The following is a 20404-nucleotide window of genomic DNA, read 5'->3' on the forward strand; positions in this document are numbered from 1 at the left end:
CTTATGTTAGTAATCTGTGTTATGGTTACCCACAGTCATGTATGTTTTGTTTTGCAAATATTATTTCATGAGTATGTTCTGAACCCTCACCTCAACTGGAATATTCACTTGAAGAACAAAAAGTAAACATAAATGCTCAAGGAAAAAGCACAAGAAAAAAAATCAGGTTCAAGTTCAAATCCCACTTCCACCACTTCCTATTAGTTTGACCATGGACAATTTATTTAACTTTTGTAAACCTTAGTTTCTTCATCTGTAGAATGTGGAAGCCAGTAGTACCTAGCTCCTAGGCCTCTGATGAGGATGAAATTACGTAATGTAAAAATTTAGCCCAGTAGCTGGCACACACTAAGTACTCAATACATGTTATTATTATTTAACTCCTAAAAATTAGACAAATTTCCTTGGATTCTTATGTGTTCATACATAGCATCTATTATGGTACTTAATATATAGTGGATCCCTAGTAATATGGTTTTGAACAAAAAGTACTAATGATTCAAGCCTTTTGTTTTTTATTTGGGAATTTTTAAGCTCACATTTTTGGCAGATTTCTTATGAACATAGAATTAGTACTAAAAATAATCATCTGATTGTAAATAAGGCATGTGGCTTTCTTATGGTTAACTATCTTTATCTGGAAGAAAAATAAATTTTATAAAAGCATCTGCTTCCTATATTTTTCAGGGTTATTAAGAGCAATTAATTTGAGTTATGAAATGAAATTAAATGAATGCTAGGGCCATGAGGCAGTAAATTAAGGGCAAAGAGTTTGTAAAGTCTGGTTTGGGTTTTGAGTTCTCCAAATTGGATGCTACAGACAGACAGTACTTAATGTGCTAGTCATTCATATACTTAATAAATTATAAGTGAACACATTTTATGTGACAGGCATTTTGCTGGGCCCTGGGGGGATAGAGTACTAAATGAGATACATGTGGTCCCTGCCCTCACAGCTTCGACAGTACTATCAATTCACTGGAATAGGGGTAGGGGGATGACATGCTTATAGTCTCCTTAAGTTTTGAGATTGACAAAACCATGTTGAGCTGATCCAGGCAGTATCATCAGAAGCAAATGAGAACTGCTGTGTCACTAAACTGTATTGAGAAGTTGGCCCCACTTGCCTGTTTTCCATTTAATAGTCTTAGTATGGAATAGAAAAATCTAAAACAAAAGTTTCAGAGACTCATTTGGGTGTGGAGAAAGCCTCCTGGAATGAGGAACCAGGAGGGAGACTCTGAGAAAACAGCTTCTCACAAATACTTCCTGCTCAAACTTGTTTCAGACAGACTGAAAATTTTACAAGAACAGGTTTCTTGTTATATTCTTTTAGCCTCTTGGACTGAAATCAGCTGGCTGAGAAGCACTAGAAAATTACCAAGCTTTTCAAACCTAAAGTAGAAAGGAAAGTTTTATTGAAAGTTTCCCATCTATCTGTAAGTACGTTTCTACATAACAAGCTTGTGCATATTTTAGATGCTTTCTTAATTTACAGTGCCCCAAAATATGGGTAAGTCAAATCAAATGTCAAATTCTAACACCTGTTACAAATAAACAAGCTTAACAAACCTTCCCTGGACATGATCATAGTAAGATTTAACCAACTGCTGATAGTTAATGAAAGATTTTAGAGAGATATATATTTTGGAAGAAAATACCTCAGATTTCTGTGGGAGTTAGAGAATTTCTAGAGTAGCAATGAGATCAAATCCTTGCTTATTAATTTCCTCTCAGTGCTTCCAAAGCCTTTTATTTGGGAAAAAATGGCAAGGAAAAAATGAGTTTACCTATTCAAGATAAGAAAATATGACAACATTCTGGTTCGAGAACATATCCATGACTCCACAGACTCAGGACCAGGCTAAGTTTTCTGGAGAGAGTTCAAAACCAGATCATGTTCCTAAGAAGCATCTAAAAATCACTGGCAATTATAATGCATTTTTACCATTCCTAGAACACATCAGGTAAAAAAAAAAAACCCTCTAGACATTTATATTTGCCATTCCCTGTACCTGGAATGTATTTTCCTCACTCCAGACATAGCTGGTTCTCTCATTTCACTAAAGTATCAACCTATAACCCTATCCTTCCTAATTTGTATCACCCTCTTTCCTTGATCTGAAGCCCCATCCCTGAAACAATCCTTCTTCACCAATATACTGTTTGCGCATACCACACAATCATTATACCCACACATTTGCAATTATTTACATCTCCCAAATAATATCATCTGCTTGATTTAAGTCTCACCCTCGCCAAACTCATATCTGTCTAGCTTTCCAGCCAGTGTGGGAAGATTAGGACAAATCATGGTGGAAGCAACTGTGACATGATGTGCTGTCTCTTCTCATCACAACAGCTGCTTCTGTAGAATAAGGAATTGACTTGAATTGATTCAAGGTTCAACTTTTCTATTAAATTTAGCCTTGGGCATTCTTAGAATTGGCCTGTGAAATTTTAAAAATGTTGCAAAAATACAAAACATTTATAATATGTGGTAGTTTCTAATCTTTCTGAGGTTTGAAACTGAGTCAACAGCAAATCACTTAGCTAACTAACTACCCATCCATCTATCAATGGAGCCCTATTGATTTTCACTACTAATTACTTATGGAATAAATCTTGTTATTTATTTAAAAATTATTTTTAAAATTTCAGGATATATCTATCTGAAACATGGGTCCACCATTTTATTGTAGCAGCTCTATTTTGTGCATTAAATACCTGGCAGAATGGATAAAAAAGCATGACCCAACTATATGCTGTTTATGAGACTAACCTTAAATTCAAAGATATAGGTAGGTTGAAAGAGAATGGATGGAAAAAATATACCATGCATGTAGTAACCAAAAGAGACTGTGGGTAGCTATACTAATATTAAATAAAATAAACTTTAAGTCAGAAACTGTTACAAAGACAGTCATTACACACTGATAAAGAGGTCAATTGCAAATATATACATACCTACAGCAGAGTCCAAAATTATATGAGGCAAATAATGACAGATTTGAAGGGAGAAACTGACAGCTCTAAATTAATAGTAGGAAATTTTAATATACCATTTTCAATTATGAAATAGAAGACTTGAATGATAATCTAAACAAACTATACCTAGCAGACATATGGAAAACTTCACCCAACAGCAGCAGAACACGCATTTTCTTTAATGCAAACAGATTATTCTCCAGCATAGATACTATTCATATCTTGGGTCAAAAACAAATCTCAATAAATTCAAAAATATTGAAATCATAGGATGCATCTTTCTCCAATCACAACCGAATCAAACATGAAATCAAATCAAAGGGAGAAATGGAAAATTCACAAATATGTGGAAATTAAGCAACTTACTCTTAAAAAAACCACTGGATTAATGAGGAAATCACAAGGAAAACTAGGAAATATCTTGAGGCAAATGAAAATAAAAATGCTTCATTCCAAAATGAATGGGATGCAGCAAAGGCAGTGGTAAGAGGGAAATGTATTATTCTAAATGCTTACATTAAAAAAGAAGAAAGATTTCAAATCAGAGAACTAACCTAAAAACTGGAAGATCTAGAAAAAGAAGAGCAAACTAAACCCAAAGTGAGCAGAAAGAAGGAAATGACAAAGATTAAAATGGAGATAAATGAAATAGAGAATAAAAAACAATAGAGAGAATCAACAAAATCAAAAGTTTGGTTCTTTGAAAAGAGCTATACAACTGACAAACTTTTAGCTAGATTGACAAAGGAAAAAAAGAGGCACAATTAACTAAAATCAGAAATGAAAAGGGGGATATTACTACTGACCCCACTGAAATAAAAAGAAGTATTAGAGGACACTATGAACAACTGTACACCAACAAATTGGATAATCTAGATGAAGCAGACAAATTCCTGGAAACATACAAGCTGGCTAAACTGATTCAAGAAAAACAGAAGATTCCAAACAAAACAAAACAAACAAAAAATGATAGTTAAGACATTGAATCAGTAATCGAAAACCTTCCAACAAAAAAAAGACCAGTACCAGATGGCTTCACAGGGGAATTTTAACACACATTCTGAGAAAAATTTACACCAAATCCTACTCAAACCTCCAAAAAACTGAAGAGAGAACACTCCCTAATTGAAAGTATGAGGCCAACATCACCCTCATATCAAAGCCAGATAGAAATACCACAAGAAAAGAAAATTACACACCAATATCTTTTACAAATATAGATCCAAAAATCATCAACAAAATACTAGTAAACTGAATCCAACAGCACATTAAAATAATTATACACCGTGATCAAGTGGGATTTATCCCAAGTATGGAAGAATGGGTCAATATAAGTAAAACAATTAATAATATGTTACATTAACCAATTAAAGGAAAAAAAAATGATCATCTCAATTGATGCAGAAAAGGCACTTGTCAAAATCCAGCACCCTTCTTGATAAAACACTCAGAACACCAGAAAAAGAAGGAAATTTCCTCAACATGATAAACAGTATACATGAAAAACCCATAGCTGATATCCTACTTAATGGTGAAAGACTGTAAACTTTCCCTCTAAAAGCTGTAACAAGATAAGGTTGCCCACTGTCATCACTGTTACTCAACATTGTACTGGAAGTTCTAGCCAGAGCAATTCACAAGAATAAGAAATAAAAGCCATGCAAATTGAAAAGGAAGAAGTAAAACTTTCCCTATTTGCAGAGGATATGATCCTATATACAGAACATCCTGAAAAATCCACAACAAAACTCGAGTCAATAAACGAATTCAGAAAGTGGCAGGGTACAAGATCAACAAAAAAATCAGTAGCGTTTCAATACACTAGTAATAAACAACCAGAAGAAGAAATTAAGAAAAAAAATCCATTTACAAGGGTAGCTAAAAAAAATCAAATATTGAGGAATAATCTAACCGAGGATATAAAAGACTTGTACACAGAAATTCACAAAACATTGGTAAAAGAAATAAAAAATTTCAATAAATGGAAGGACATTCTGTGTTCGTGGATTGGAAGACTAAATGTTAAGATGTCAATTCTACCTAAAGCAATTGACAGAGTCAATGCAATCCCAATAAAAATTCCCATAACATTATTTTCAGACGTGGAAAAGCCAATCATCAAATTTATACGGAAGTATAAGGGGCCCTGAATAATCAAAGCCATCTTGAACAAGAACAAAGTTGGAGGGCTCACACTTGTCAGTCTTAAAACTTATTACAAACTCACAGTAATGGGAGCACGCCCTTTCAGAATAGGGGAACAGACCAAGAAGTGACAAGACACAAGGAGTCGACTGTGAGGAAGACACCTCATGGCAAGAACTGCATGGCGGGAGCTGCCTACACCAAACCAGCAGAAGAAAGACACAGTGGCCTCAGCAATACGGGGATCCAGAACATTCAACTGAGACGGGATGCCGTGATGGACTTCGACAGCTGTGGCCTCTCTCTGCAGCTCTGTCACAACCCTGTCACCATTCGGGCGGGTATCTGTATGCACGCAACGTCATCCTCGAGAACATTCTGCACCAGAAGAAGGAAACTGCCTGGCAGATGAAGGCCTACGAGAAGCAGCGCGGCATCCCGCGAGAGGTGCACAAGGAGCTGCAGCGGGCGGCGGCGCAGAACCAGCTGCGTGCGTGTCTTCCTGGAGAAGGAGGCGGCCATTGGAATCCAGCCCCTCAATCCCTTCACACCCGAGGCCCAAATGAGGCCCGGCCTGGGCCCGGCACTGGCCCCACAAACAAAGACAAGGACAACGCGCTGCCCAGCTTCTGTATCAGGTCGCTGACGCCCGATGCCAACACCACCAAGTTGGAGAAGCCGAGGCGCACCGAGACCTGCCCCACGCTGGGGAAGCCGCTGTGCATGTCAGACCTGAAGCCCCAGCGCTTCAGGCCCCTCGTCGGCTCCGGCTCCTTGGACCACGTGGGGCTCATCACCGGCTCTTAGCGCTGTGCGCGGTGACCCGCGAAGGCCGGAGCAACGCCACGCCCGGCGCCCTGCTGCGGCCCTCTGGGACCATGGCCACCCTCGAGTACGTGGAGAAGCTAATTCGGAAGGATATGATGGACCCCTTAAACGGGGACAATCTCACGGACCGCGAAATCTCAGTGCCACAGCTGTCGGAACGGGCTTACCAGGCTCCCGAGTGAAGCTGCAGGCGGAGAAGTTGCAGTCGGCGATGCAGGCCTGAGAGCGCGGGGAAGGGGGTGTGGGCTGCGGGAGAGCGAATAAAGGGGCTTGGACGCGGCCGGCCGCAGGCGTCCTGTCTTGCCGCACTACCTCCCATGCGGCTTCACTAGGTGCCAGGCAGGGCACATGTGAGTTGAAATTGCTGGAGTTCGGAAGAGTGGGCTAGGATTAGAACGTGGGCTCAGGTCAGGAGGAAAACCTGCATGGAGCACAAAACCACAGCATGAAAATTGCTTCAGAGTGATCAGAACCCTAAACCCAAGCCGCGAGCATATGAGGGCGCTACTTTGATAGCTGAAATAGAAAGCACTTCCCAGCCTTAGGCTGGGTTCCCCCTGAGTTGTGCCACGTTTGAAACATGAGGTGCCCCAAACGCATCTCCCAGGGAGTAAAGTGTGATAAAGATGCAAAGGAAATAAAAGGTCAGAAGAATAAAGGCACCCAGGCTATAAAGGGTGGTTACGCCACCCCCCCCACCTCATTCCTTTATACCCAGAGCGCTTCAAGGCATCTCCTCCCCTAACCACCACCAATCCCCCTCTTCCTAAGACTTCAACCACTCTTGAGTCCGTCCAGCTTTCTCTTCCAGCACCTCCTAAGAACCCCAATCTTGTTCATCAGTTGGACTCTCCCTACCTCCCAAATAAAAGCTTCAAGGATTGGGAAAAAAAAAAGTCACAGTAATCAAAAGAGCATGATACTGGCATAAGGACAAACATGTGGACCAATGGAATGGAACTGAGAGCTCAGAAATCAACCCTCATAGTAATGGCCACCTGATTTTTGAGAAGTAGGCAAGGATGCCTCAATTGGATAAGAAAATTCTCTTCAACAAATGGTGCTGGGAAAACTGAATGCTGTGTGCAAAAGAATGAGGATGGACCCCTATTTCACACCATATACAAATATCAAGTCAAAATGGATCCAAGACCTAAATATAAGAGCCAGGAATTATAAAACTCCTGAAGAAAACATAGGGAAGCATCTGTAGGATCTTGTGCTAGACAGTGGTTTCTTAGACTTTACATCCAAAGGATAAATGGGACTGAATCAAAATTAAAAAGTTTTGTGCTTCAAAGGACTTTATCGTGAAAGTAAAGCCTCAACCTACACAATGGGAGAAAATATTTGGAAACCACATATCCAACAAGGATTTACTATCCAGAATATATAAAGAGATGCTTCAATTCAATAAGGAAAAGACAACCTAATTTTAAAATGGGCAAAAGACTTGAACTGACATCTTGCCAAAGAAGATATACAAACGGCCACAAAGCACATGAAAAGATGCTCAACATCCTTAGCCATTAGGCAAATACAAATCAAAACCACAATGAGATTCCATTTCACACTCACTAGAATGGATACTATTTTTTTAAAATGGAAAATTATAGCTGTTGGAGAGGATATAGAGAAATAGGAACACTCATTCATTATTGGTGGAAGTGTAAAATGGTGCCACCACAGTGGAAGACAGTTTGGCCATTCTTCAGAAAGTTATGAATAGAATTACCTTATGATACCACAATCCCATTTCTAGGTATACACTCAAAAGTTGAAAGCAGACACTTGAACAGATATTTTCACACTGATGTTCATAATGGCACTATTCACATTGCAAAAAGATGATAGCAACCCAAGCGTCCATCAACTGATGAATGGATAAAACAAATGTGGTATATACACACAATGGAATATTATTAAGCCATAAAAAGGAACAAAGTTCTGATACATGCACAAGGATGAACCTTTAAGACATCATGTTGAGTGAAATAAGCTAGACACAATAGTACAAATATTATGTGATTTCACTAACAGGAAATAATTAGAATAAGAAAACTCACAGAATTCAAATCTAGAATATAGGTTACCAGGGGTTGGGGTTGGGGTAGAGAATAGGAGTTAATGTTTAAAATGTACAGAGTGTTATTTGGGATGATAGAAAAGTTTTGGTATTTGACGGTGACAATAGTAGCACAACATTGTAAACATAACACCATTGAATTATATATTTGAATGTGGTTCAAAGGGGTAGTTTTAGGTTATGTAAATGTTACAAGAATATATATTTTTTTAAATTGATGGAACTCTAAGTGAAACCATGGACCATAGTTAACAGTACAATTATAAAAATGTGCTTTCATCAATTGTACAATGTTCAATACCAATGCATGGTGTTATTAATAGGGTGTTACATGGGAATACTGTGTTTTATGCATGATTTTTCTTTAAACTCATAACTTCTCTAATTAAAAAATTTGGGTAAAAATGAATATTGTGACAAAAAAAAAAGAGCAAACCATGGCATTTCTAGCCACCTAAAATATAAAGTGTTATTGGCTTCACAAGCCTTTTGCAACAATTAAGTCCTTCTTTTTACTCGCCTAAGTTGTTCCTGTAAAAGTTCTACTCATTCATAACAACCTCTGGACCAGGACTTTTAAAAGTTACAGTTTCATACTAAAGGTATCGAGGACTTCATAATTATTGGTGACAATATACAGATTAGTCTTTGCACACACTTTATTTTTGCCAGCACAGTTACAATTTTGAGAGATGCTTTGCTGGCATGAAGGACATCACAGGAAGCCCAGTTTGCAGTTATTTTTCTCTCCAGTTGCTGCTAGGTTGCACTAGATTAAGGATGCTGTGGAATATGAGCCATTTAACTTAAAAATAAATAAATAAAGAAGGACTGTCATGTGGTGAGACAAGCAAAAAAGCCAAAATGATAGGGTTTTTCATCAAAATCCTGTTTAATTTGCCTTCCCACAAAAGACCAAAAGATCTGAATTGTACTAAATCCCTCTTGGCAGCTTTTTACCACAGTTAGTTCCATGTCACAAGGTCCCCAATTCTCTGCTTCGAGCCTCCTTTCATCTTCACAATGGTAAGCCTGGGGGATGGCCTCCTTAAACTGGGGTTTTTTACCAAAAAAGCCTCATATTGGCATTAGAACTTGAGGGCCTTTTTGAAAGCATTGTGCATTTTAACTAGACTCTGAGAAACCATGGATTAGTTGAGAAATAATTGACTGTAAGTGCTCCTCCTTTGGGGAATAGGATATTGTCCATAGTGTTAACTAGAAACTGTCATGATACAGAAACAGAAGGAAATAGAATATAATTGAATTTAACTATTTCAAGCAGTATAGGTATTTATTAAACTAAGTTGAGGTTAAAAGTTTTGAAAAACAGAAAACATTTCTGGTAGTATGAAAAATAGAATAGGATTGGTCAACCTGCAGACTGCTGTAAAAAGAGATCTAAAAATAAAGTGAAGTCTGCTGCAATTAGAAAAAATCATGAAAAGCTATCCTGCACCTAGTGTTCAGATCTTGTTTTCCAACGTTATTCCCCAAATAAAGGAACCAGAACATCCTGATAAAATAGCTTATTCTAGGATATGAGCAGGAAATATATAAGATGAACTGGGGGCATCTTGTATTGCTAGAAAATAAGGAAAGGCTCAAACCACAAAGAGATGGGGACTTGTAAAAGATACACAGGATACAACCTGGAAGAGCTCCTGTCTTGGTTTATCAGGGCTGCTATGACAAATACCAAAACTTGTTGGTTTAAACAACAGGAATTTATTGTCTCACAGTTTGGGAGGCTGGAGGTCCAACATCAAGGTATTGCCAGGCTGTGCTTTCTCCCCTGGTCTATAGCATTTTGATGCAGGTTTTACCAGCAATCCTTGGGATTCCTTGACTTACAGAAGCATCTCTTCCTTTATTACATGTCAATCTCTCTTTCTCTGGCTTATACTTCTATATTCACTTTCCTTTGCTTGTAAGGATTTCAGACATTTGGGTTTAAGGCCCACCCTCATTCTCATAAGGTTTGGCCACACCTTAAATGATAACATCTTAAGGTCCAATTTATACATGGGTTCACATCCACAGGGTTAAGACTTGAACATGTCTTCATGAGGGACATGAATTAATCCACAACATCAATCCCAATGGGCAAAGCTGGAAAACTCTGGGCAACAAACTAAATAATAGCATATCAGATTATAACCCAATGTGTAAGAGAAATATCCATGAGTCTCTACTAATACAAGTGAATGATTGAATAAGTAAATAAATAAATCAGGAACAAAGACAACTCTCCAAAGAAGCATCTAAATAATTTATATAGGCATGCCCCCTCAAGTGAACACCCCATCACTTGAGTAGTACCTGCCCTTAATGACATGTTTCCAAAAAGGGGAGTACAGAAAGGTGGAAAACAAGGTAACTTTATAGTGGAGAAACTGACAAACACTACCTCAGCCAGGTGATCAAGGTTAACATCATCAATGATAACTCATGTTGACAATGCACAACCTTAATATAATATGATGAAAAGAGACCTTCACTTCTGTGATCTTCCTGCCCAAAACCCATAACTCCAGTCTAACCATGAGAAAAATACTAGACAAATCCCAAATGATGAACATTCTACAAAATACCTGACCAGTGCACCTCAGAACTTTCAAGGTTATCAAAAACAAGGAAAATCTCAGAAGATGTCACAGTCAAGAAGAGTCTAAGGAAATCTAATAACTAGTTGTAATGTGGTATTTTCCTTGGGACGCTGGAACAGAAAAAGGACATTAAAAAAAAACTAGTGAAATCTGAATAAAGCATGACGTTTAGCTAATAGTAACATATCAGTGTTGATTCCTTAGTTGTGACAGATGTATCATAGTAATGTCATCTATTAATAATATTGGAAACTGGGTGCATATATATGGGAAATCTCTGTACTATCTACGCACCTTTGCCATAATTATAAAAGTATTCTAAAATAAAAATATTTATGTTAACTGATAATATTTCAGTTAAATAAAGGCATATATTAGGAACACTTAACTAAAATCTTTTTGTAACTTGGAAACTAAGAGTAATAACATCAATGATAATAACAATAGCTATCATTTATTGATCACTTACAATGTGCCAGCCTCACACTAAGCACTACATATGACATTAACTCATTTCCTCCATGTAGCAAGCCTCTATGGTAGATACTATTATCACTCCCCTTTTCATATGAGGAAACAGGCAGAGAAAGGTACATCAAGCATCGGTAATTAGCTTAGTTTCCCAGCTGCTATGACTAACACCACAAAGTGGGCTGGCTTCAAAAATGGGAATTTATTTTCTCAAGGTTTCAGAGGCAGGAAGGCTTACTTCCTCCCAGGATTGGTAGCATTCTGGCTAGCGGCAATCCTTCAGTTCCTTGGCTTTCACATCACGTGGTGATGCCCTCCACTTTCTCTTCCACATTCCATTGACTTCCAACTTCCAGCTTCTCCCTGTGGCTTTCTCTTTCTGTCTGAATTTCTTCTGCTTATAAAAGACTCCAGTAATCCAGATTAAGGTCCAACTTCCTTCACTTGGATCACACAACATCTTCAAGAGATCCTATTTACATTGGGTTCACACCCACAGGAATATGGACCAAGATCAAGAAAATGTCTGTATTGGGGCAGATAATCTACCATAGTGGCTGAGCTGCTGTACATTGCTAATCAGTGAAAGGGCTGTTCAAATAATAAAATACATGGCATTTCTCAGATTATATATCCATATTCAAATATAGCAAAGGGATTATTTCACATGAAGGGTGCTGATTAGAAGATTGCAACAGGGGTAACTATTCCTGATGAGGGAAGAAAGGAGAATATAAACACATTCCTTACCCTAAGCTTTGGGTAGACTGCAGCTGCACAACAGAATAATAATAAACAATTATGGAATGGGTGTATGGTGATAAATTCAGTACTAAGTTTCTGAGGATCAGTACTTACAAATGAACCAGGATTCATATAAAGCAGCGTTTACTTATGTATGTCAATTACATGCCAAATACATGGAAATGAGTGCAATAGGAGGACTAGCCAAGAGATGCACTCCTTTCTGGAGCAGTGGTTCCACAAACAATATTTCCCTAAAATGCTATTAACCAACCTAAAAGTGAGAATTGCCAGAGTAATTACCATATCTCTTCAGGGGAATTTTCATTGGGAAAGAAAAGAGAGTTTAGTCTAGCAGAGCTAAAACCAAAAGAAAACAGAGAGGGACAAAACACCTCGTCCTGCAGCATTCTCCCCTCTGAGCCTATTAATATTCAGATAGCTGAGCAGAGGAGTACAGACCACACGGCCAGAGCTGTGGTCCAAGTGCAAACTACACAGGACCTGGCAGAAAAGTCTAGATCCAGATTGTTCCCACACTCATTCTGGTTGTCCCTGAAGACCTAGTGAGGAGGAAACAGAGCCAGTTCCTGCCCCCTTGACATCCTCTGTCTTTTACTTAAACATAGATAGAAAGGTTTGCTGGTTCCAATTATGAGCAATACAATGCTGCACCTAGAAGACTGCTCAATACAAACTAGTCCCTTAATAAAAATTTGTTGGGTGAATAAATAATTCTCAACAAATTGGTTTTTGTTTATTAAATTCCAAGTTAACTAACACCATCTAATTATATACTGAGTGCATTCTATCTGAGAAGTAAAGTCAAAATTCTGATTCATGAGTGGAGTGGAGGGATGAAAAGAGGCAAACCACCCCAGTTTTAGAAATATTTTCAAAATAAAGCATATTTCTGAATTCATGTACTGTAAATAAATGTGCCCTGACTTTCTGAGAATAGTGAATATGTGCTCATTGCTCAACAAATATTTACTTGATCATCTGCTATATGTCAAACATTGCACCTGGTTCTGGGGATAAAGGAGTGAATGATAAATAGTGCTTTATTTCAGAAAGCTGACAATCTAGAATAATAAGAATAAAAACAATAACATCTAACATTTATTAAGTACATATATGCCTGGCACTGTTTTAAACATACTAAATGCATTAATTCACTTAGTCCTCTGAATAAATGTATAAGATGGGACTATTATCTCCATTTTTATATGATAAACTAAAAATGAGGGCACTTAAGCAACTCCCAACTCCTTACGAGCTATACCACTTACAGTTAGTGAGTGGCAGAGCTGAGATTTAAATCCAGAAAAACTGACTCCAGAGCTCCATACAGCAGTAAAAATATCACATAAAGACATGTGTGATTTAGAATACATGTATTTGTTTTATAACCCTGCCCTGCCCAGTAAAATGATGAATAGGAAATAGCAATAGTGTAATCTGAAACTCTATTATCCTCACCAACCTGGGAGATCCAAGGAGATTGTGCATGTGTGGAAGTGAGAGAGAACAATGGTAGTGGTTAAATAAAGTCACAAATAACAGTAATAAAATAATGCTCAGACTCAGTTCCTGCAGCAGAATCATGGAAACCTAGCCTCTAAACCTTTCTTTTATGATCAAGAGGTACCCGAACTATCTCTTACATATATTCACAATCTGAGCATTCTTGTTTCCCTCTTAGCTGCCATCTCTTCAGTTATTCCTGACAAATATGACCTCAAAAGAGGAAGTTGTCAATGTTGTTAAGATTCTTCCATTAAAAACTTTGTGGAGAAAGATGTCCTTGATTCACATCTCCAGGTAGACAAAGAAGGGAAAGTATTCTAGGGTGAGGGAACAGAATGGGCACATGTTTCAAAAGCTCTGGACCATGATGATGCTAAAGACATGGGCAGGGCAGGTCATGCTAATCTCAAAAGCCTTGCCAAAGAGCCATTGAAGGGTTTTAAGTAGGGGGGTAACATGAACAGATTTGTAGCTTAGAAACAGAGGACCGAAAGTGAAAGAGAACCTGTTAGGAATATACTGAAATAGGGAAATTGCCCAAGAAAAAAATGAGAGTGAGTGTGAAAAACAGGATTGGATATGTAAAACATGCAATCAGGGTCAAATTGACAATCTTCAAAGACAAATTAGATTTCTATGATTCCATTATACAAAGAATATTTATTAAGCACTTAACAATGTTTTTGGCATTGTTCTAGGTTCAGCAATGGATAAGAAAATATATGATGCTTTCGTTCCAGTGGGGGAAGCAAAAGCAAATCTATAATAAAATATTTAGGTAATAATAAATGTAATGAAAAATATGGTAGAGTAAGCAATGGTGATGGGGAGGGTGTGTGGTAGGCAGAATAGTGGCCCCCGAAAATGTCTAACTCCTAATCCCTGGAACGTATGAATATGTTATGTTACATGGCAAAGGGGAGCTAAGGTTGCAGATGGAATTAAGGTTGCTAATCAGCTGACCTTAAGACAAGAACATTATTATGGATTATCCGGGTGATCCCAATGTAATCACAAAGATTCAAAAATACTGAAGAAGGAGGCAGAAGAGAGAACCAGAGAGATGGTAGCATGAGAAACTCAACCCACGGTTGCTGGCCTTGAAGACATAGGAAGAGGGCCACTAGTAGGTAGCTTCTAGAAGCTGGAAGAGGCAAGCAAATAGATTGTCCCTCTGGAGTCTCCAAAAGGGAACGCAGCCCTGCCAACACCATGATTTTATGCCAGTAAAAACCACATCAGACTTATGATCTCCAGAACAGTAAAATAATAAATTTGAGTTGTTTAAGCAACTCTTTGTTTACTCCTTGTTAGAGCAGCAACATAAAATTAGGATAGGGAGAGAGAGCTCCACCAGCAGATGGCCACTTAAAGGACAAACCGTGATGCTGTTACTCAAGGTAGAAGACAGGGAGAGGAGAGTTTTCTTGTTTGTTAATCAAGGTGGATGTTGAGGGAAAAATTAGTTCAGTTTTGAAATTCTTATAGGGACAGCCATATGAAAACATTTAGAATATAGTTGGATAGATAGGTCAGAAAAGCATGAGAACAGATTTGGGAGTTTTGCCTTGTTTGGGGACAATTCGCATGTGGTAGTGGATGCAAAATCAGGTGTGAGATTTCCCAGGGAGAATTTGTAGTAACATGAAATTTAAAAATTCCCTAGGGCAGAAACCTTGAGAGAACTCACACGCAAGAGAGGTTGGAGAGACAGTGGCCCGGTAGAGGAGACTCTATCTAGATTATCTCTAACTCTACCACACGTTTTGCTTCTAAGCATAGAACCACATTTACAACAGCTTGTGGAACATCTCCAGTTGGATGTCACATCAGACCACCAAATTTGGTGTGTTCAAAATGAAATTAATCTCCCACAAATCTTACCTTCCTGCTGGGTTCCTAGTCTCAGTTAAGGGTACTTCCTGGAACTTAGTTGCACAAGGTAGAAAGCCAGGGATTAGCATGCATCTCTCAGCTAGACTGCAGCCTTAGCCTCCTACTTGCATTCTTGGACCTTCCCCACTCCATTCCCCACACTGTTTCCAGCAGGCCCTTTAAAATGCAAAACTGATGATGTCACTGGCCTGCTAAAAATCTTTTAATGGTTCACTGTATTCTCAAGATAAAGTATGATTCCCTTATCATGGCAACATTCCTACAGCATCTGCCTCTTGATCATGGCCCCAGTCTCAACTTCTCTCCTAAGTTCCACAAATAATTTGCCATTTCCCAAATATGCTGTCTATTCTCTCATGTGTTCCATCCTTTGTACACAGTTCTCCTTTATTTAAAAACAAAACAAAACAAACAACAACAAAAAAAACACCTTCTTCACCTGGATAATTTAAAATGATCCTTCATGTCTCATCTGATAAGTCATCTCTTTCAGAAATCTTTCCCTGACATATCCAAAGTATACTCAGGAACACTTCCATTGTTATTCCTTAGTAGAAAAAAAGATTCATTGGAAGGAAGGATTTGGGGTAGGTCACAGAATTGACAAAAAACTTAGAAACCAGACTCAAAAGAAGAGTACAGAGACACTGTAGAGACTGGTAGCAGAAATTTCTGACACTATTTTCAGGATGCCAGCATTAGAACAAGTTTTTCATCTTGTGTCACTACCCTCATGATTCAAAATCCCAAGACAGAATCTGATTGGCCTGTCTTGAGTCACTGATCACTGCATAACTAGAGGAAGGCATATTGATTCTTATCATCGCGGTACATAGGGAGAAGGTAATTCCCCAAAGTGAAATCAGGATGCTGATACCAAAGAAGGGGAGATTTGATTCTTGAGAGCCCCAAACAATAGTTAATATCCACTACACACTTGGACCACCTGTGAGACTCACAGGAGTTTTAGTGTCAGGATCTACTTTTTTCTCTAAAAAGTGATAACACATTGGAGAAAATCAGGCTGGCCTTTAAGCTGTCTTGCTTTCAATCAAGGAAAGCTGGCACTTCATTATAAAAAATGTCCACTCAGTCATTCATCAAAATGTGCTACAGGCTTAAATCAGGGCCATTTCTTTTTGTTATCTGAAACATAGACTGAAAGCTTAGAAAGGCATTTTGTGCTAAAAATAAATAAATAAATAAATAGATAGATAGATATATTCCTTTTAAAGAGCAATATCATGGGTGAGGAGATTTCTAAATTAGATTAATATCTCATCTGTAGTCCTCCTAGCGCTCATGAGAGTAAGTCAAGTCTCTTTCTCTGAGGAATAATGAGTATCTTTCTGTTACTTCTTGGTTTTCTTAGGAACCTCACAGCATTCACATGGTACAGCCCACTGTAGCACAGATATACTTTCAATTTCAGCAGATATCAGCCAGGCATGCCTAAGTGTTTCTCTCTCAGCTTCTGTTCTTTGTCACCCTCCACATGTCAGTCAATGAGCTTTACTTTTTCTTTTTTTTAAGGAATTTTGTATTTTTCACTAACCAATTTCACCATTGTCTCTTATTTCAGTCTTTATCCTCATCTCTACTCAAGAACATATATTAATTTTAAAATTAAATTTTTATTAATTAATTTTAGAAATCCTGATGACATCCTTCTGGATCATTTTGGCTTTTTTTTTTTTTTTTTTTTTTCATTTTTTAAATTGTGGAATATAACATATACACATAAAAGTGATAACTTTCCAAGTGTAATTTAACAAATAGTTAGCAAATTTCAAAGAATGCTTTGGGCTACAGTTCCACAGTTTCAGTTCTTTCCTTTTAGCTATTATAATACCTTAGCAAAGCTACAGTATTTGTAATCCTTTGTTAAATTCTACCTTGTTGTTGCTACCCCTTCCTCCAGTTTAATCACTTTCTTTTGATCTTCAGGATTTTTAATCAGGACATGAGTGCTCCCATTTTTAAAAGGGACCTAGCACTCAAAGACACACAGAAGCAGGCCACGAGGTTTACCCATCCTAAAGATCACGGACAGGCCCCCTCTCAGTGGAGATCCCTGGAAAAATCACTTGAAAGAAGCTTCACTGATACACACACCCCTCGGTTCAGTGTCACAAGTTTTAAATCTAAATCTCAGGGGCCTTTTCCGCCCGCCCCGCAACCCGCGCCGCTTGGGCTGCTCGGTGCTCGCTCCAAGCTCCTGGCTCCAGCAACGCCAGCGCCGCCACCTCGCTACAGCCGCCATCAAGATCATCTACCAGGACCTCATCAGCCATGATGAGATGTTCTCCGAAATTTACAAGAATACGGGAGATCGCGGACGGACTGTGCCTGGAGGTGGAGGGGAAGATGGTCAGTAGGACAGAGGGTAGCACTGGTGACTTGCTCATTGGTGGAAATGCCTCTCCTGAAGGCCTTGAGGGTGAATTACTGAAACCACAGTCGTCACCAGTGTCGATATTGTCATGAACCATCACTTGCAGGAAACCAGCTTCACAAAAGAAGCCTACAAGGAGTACTTCAAAGATTACATGACATCAATCAAAGGCACACTTGAAGAACAGAGACCAGAAAGAGTAAAACCTTTTATGACAGGGGCTACAGAACAAGTCAAGCACATCCTTGCTAATTTCAAAAACTACCAGTTCTATATTGGTGAAAACATGAATCCAGATGGTATGGTTGCTCTCCTGGACTACCGTGAGGATGGTGTAACCCCCTATATGATTTTGTTTAAGAATGGTTTAGAAGTGGAGAAATGTTAACAGACTTGGCAATTCCTTGGATCTGTCACCTGTCATCATAACTGGCTGCGGATGATGAAAATCCAGACAATAGCAGGACTTAGACAGATGGACTGATGCCATCTTGAACTCTTCGTTTATTTTGACTTTGATTTATTTGGAACAGGGTCGTTTTTAAGAAAAACATGTCATGTAGGTTGTCTAAAATAAAAATGCATTAAAACTCATTTGAGAGAATGCGTCTTAGTTTAACATATTTAAACTAAATTCATCCTGTAGTGTTCCTGGAGAGAAGCTAGAGCCTGTTTGTAGGTAACTGCTATACAGCATAAGACCATCTTCAGATAACATCTACAGTTAACTTACTTCTGGGACTGGAATATAAAAATAAGAACCAAAAGTCTTAATTCTGTGTTGAAGGGAGGAGAACATATTCATAGCAGTGCCAGCATTTGAGGTGGAACTTTATGCATTTTATCATCTACAAACAGAAGTAGTTAACTCTGGAAGAGTTACCAAAAGAATAAAGAGACTATAATATAGTTGGAAGTTAAGTATTGTCTAAACTTATTTATCATAAGTCAAGTAGAACCAAGTTTTAGAGAAATCTAGAAGTCTCCTGGAATGAATGGCAAACTCCCTGGCTCTGGGATAATAACTAGAACAGGGGTCAGACAAACTGGTCTGTCCTACCACTATTTTTGTGCAGCTTATGAACAAAGATGGTTTCATATTTTTTAAATGGTTGGGAAAATCAAAATACCTCATGATGTGAAAATTATATGAAATCTAGGTTTCAAAAAAAAAAAAATCTAAATCTCAGGATGCAGAATATCTATGCAGTCTGCAAATAGGATCCTGGATGCCTGAAAAGCACATGGGGTCTTCTTAAATGTACCCATTAATTTGCCACCCAGTTCGTTGGCATTCACTTTTTACTCTCATCTAGTGATGGATATTAACAGAAACAGAATCGGATATTGTTGAATATTCCATTATTATAAATAGATGCTTAAAAAAAGGGCAGCATTAGACAAAGAAAATGTTCTCATTCTGGTTTCTCTCTGCTAACTGGCAATGTTACCTGAAGCAACGTGTTGAAATTTCTGCATTTCTAGTTTCTCTAATGTGTTTAGCAATATTAGTTGTGAAAACCCAATAAGATAATTTACATAAAAGCAATTTAGAAAAGAAATAAAAACATCAGTCATTATAACCAAAATCAGCATAGATAAGTACTTTGAAAAGTTCACTGTTTTACTCCAAAATTATAATTACCACCTGATAAGTGGTTTCTGACCACTTTCTGATTCAGAAATTAGAGAAGAGCTCCATTTCTTCCTATTGTTGTAGTATGCACCCACTTTTCAGTTTTGCCAAACTAGTTATTCTCCCAAGCTATTGCAGATTACCTATTGGTAGCTAAAGAATGGCTTTTTGGTTCATGGGTATTTTTGTCACTAGCTTTCCCCAAAATGGGAAAGTTAAAATTTTGAAAGCTTTTCTGAATTAGATTATAACTTTTACCAGATATCATGTCTATTATTGTTTAGCCATCAAAAATACAAACTCTTTAAGGAAAATTGGACACAATAAGAGCCAATTCAAATAAGTATAAATGTAGACTGTTTGTGGGTATATGTATGTTCAATCGAAAAATTATTTTTAATTGATTCTGGAAGCACTTTTTGAAATTCAGTAAATGCTTCAGAAATCGGTTGGACGTCCACAAATGGTAATAGCATTGAGTTCATTTCAATGGAAATGGTCTCATTAACATGCCAGCTGCTACAAATGTATGAACCCATCCACATCCTTCTGCCTGCCTCAAAGAGAAATTCTCCTTGCACAGTTTTACTTTAAAACATAATCCTTGTTTAAATTGTTAACAGTTGCTCTAGTGGTGGCCCTTGGCAAGAAATTCAACCCCCCTCTCCCTCTCTCCTATATGAGCACTTCCAAACTTTTCAGCTGGCTTTTATACTGTCAATACAAAACAACTTTTCTCACTACATTTTAAACCCTTTAGCCAGCTTTTGTGATAGACACCCTCCTCAGTGCAGTGTCACTGTTTTAAATCTAAATTTCAGAATACAGAACATTCATGGCTTCTGTAAAAGTAATGATCTCCAAAGTCTCAAAAGTAATGATCAATATCAGCAAAAATACCAGGATAGATACTCCCACAAAAGGACCACATGGTGTTTAATAAGCAACTCTTTTTAGATTATCTGTTCTATAAGAAGAAAATTAAATTAAAATTTTTCAAATAATTTTCTTCATTTAGGCATGAGGTTTGCTTTGGAATAGGTGGCTTAAGGGAGAGATTCCATTTCTATATTTGG

At 37.9% G+C, this 20404-nt stretch overlaps 2 pseudogenes; both read left to right on the forward strand.

Moving 5' to 3' along the window:
• Positions 1-1839: 1839 nt before the first annotated feature.
• On the forward strand, positions 1840-6184 carry LOC119530391 (annotated as a pseudogene).
• Positions 6185-17570: 11386 nt separating this feature from the next.
• LOC119528747 lies at positions 17571-18080 on the forward strand (annotated as a pseudogene).
• Positions 18081-20404: the final 2324 nt, after the last annotated feature.

Source organism: Choloepus didactylus, chromosome 3 (assembly GCF_015220235.1).
Source record: "Choloepus didactylus isolate mChoDid1 chromosome 3, mChoDid1.pri, whole genome shotgun sequence".
NCBI classification, from domain to species: Eukaryota; Metazoa; Chordata; class Mammalia; order Pilosa; family Megalonychidae; genus Choloepus; species Choloepus didactylus.